Genomic DNA, 2,130 nt, shown 5'->3' with positions numbered 1-2,130 from the left:
TGACTACTTGAAGGAGTAAAATCTACCTAAGTAGTCTTGGTTGAGCTTCCTTTTTAGCTAAAAAGTATTTAAGAGCAGAATGATTAGTGTAAAAAATTAATTTTGACCCAATTAAATATGATCTAAATTTATCAAAAGCAAAGACCACGGCTAATAATTCTTTTTCCATATTGGCATAATTTAATTGGGCATTCGTCAAGGTACCACTCGCATAGTAGATAACATGGAGGACCTTGTTCTTTCTTTTTCCAAGTGACCGGTGCAAAACTGCAAGTGCACAGTATCGTAGTTTTATAGTAAAGTAATAAGTAGAGTATCGTCCTCAGGGATTGGTACCTTACTCTTGCCAAATACCAAAATTTTACTAATCTCAATTTTATCTAGAGGAATCGCTAAGGTTTTTGTAGTTGCAAATAAACTTAGATCAACTCAAAGAGAAATAAGCAAAGAAAATAAAACTGACTTTCAAAGATCAAATTCAATGGGGAAGAAACCTTCTAGGAAATCGATTTCACCATAATTCTTCACTATGCTTTTCTCATCCAGCTAATTTAACTTAAACCTCTTTTGTCTATTAGCAAAACTCTAATTCATCCAAAAGCCTCTTTCGATAGTCAATTGGAAGTGATTCTAGTTTATCAATTCACACAAGAGTATGCAAATTAAATAATCAAGAACGCAATAAGACCAATGATTTAATTACTACACAGGTTCATACAAGTCTTTCGATCTCTATACTTACCTATGCTGAAATATCCAAGATCTACCCTATGATTCCCTCTTTCGATAGCAAATCACAAGATTAATAATCATCTAATCAATGGCCAGTTAATTAGAAGCATTAAACTCAGAATAAATCAGATAAACAAATAGAGAATTGCATTAAATTAGCATGGACAAACAAGCATAGTTCGGAATTAGGTTACATCGTTTTCCTAAAAAGAAGAAAATTTAGCTCATGCTAGAATTGGAATTCAACATAAACGAATTCACCATAATTGTTCTGAGAAGATGGGAAGAAGAAAATAAACACTGAAAAATCCTCCTTGCAGCCTCAACTGGTCGTCAAAAGCTCAAGAGAACGATCCAACGCCTTTCTACCGTCCGTGCTCGTGTATGAATCCAACGTACGTGCAATAAATTGGAATTCCGTCTCCAAAACAAATGATTTGAATCCCTCTAGCTATGTTTTTCTCTCCCAAAGAGTGTTCTCCAGTCAAAAACCGCGGCTCTAGAGTGAAGAATGGCCTTTTATATGGTCCCACGGCGGAAAACCTAAAATCTGTCAAAATACGATGTTCGCTCGAGCGGGGTGTCGAGCGCGCGTCGAGCGTTCGACTCTGCCTGATTTCGCTCGAGCGTCCTATCGAGCGCACATCGAGCGTTCGACTCTGCCTGATTTCGCTCGAGCGGCAAATGTCTCCGCTCGAGCGATCTTCGTTTTTCAGCAACCCGCTCGAGCTCCCTGTCGAGCGGCAGTCGAGCGTTTGAATCTGCCTGAATTCGCTCGAGCGGCCAAAAGCCTCCGCTCGAGCGAACTTGTAAAATCTGCAATATGAAATTTTGCAAGCCATCAAATACCCCCAAACTTACAACTTTGTTTGTCCTCAAACAAAAAGAAAAACAAATGATAGTTTAGGCAATATCAACTCGACCCCAAAGAGAAGTATCATCACTCACCAAGCTTTTATGAATTTAGATTTCATCTCTAGTATCTTACTCTTTTAACATCAAAGATAGCAAGAAAATCAATCAAAAATTTTGCAATTTGTCAAGCAAGAGTTAGGCGTTTACTTCAACCTAAAGCTAAGACCTTGAGTGTGTGTGTGATATAGTCAATTTAACCTCAAGCCACCTGCAAACTCAGATAAAAGTAGAACAACCAAAATCAGAAGAATTCTCTTAAAACTTAACCCCATAAGTCCAATTTTCAGAAATCCTCTCCACTAATGTAGTCAACACCAAAATCAAAGATCAAAAGGTCTTTATTAAGGTTGTAATGATAGGCCACAGGGTGAGGGTTAAGAAAGAACTGGATATGGGAAATTAAACAAACTGGGAAAATACTTAGTGAAAAGAACATTAAAAGAGAAACTCACATGATTCAAATCATAGCTCTTTCTTGGCAAT

This window comes from Carya illinoinensis, chromosome 4, assembly GCF_018687715.1.
Source record: "Carya illinoinensis cultivar Pawnee chromosome 4, C.illinoinensisPawnee_v1, whole genome shotgun sequence".
NCBI classification, from domain to species: Eukaryota; Viridiplantae; Streptophyta; class Magnoliopsida; order Fagales; family Juglandaceae; genus Carya; species Carya illinoinensis.
The sequence above is the reverse complement of the archived record's forward strand: the minus strand, read 5'-3'. Positions refer to the sequence as shown.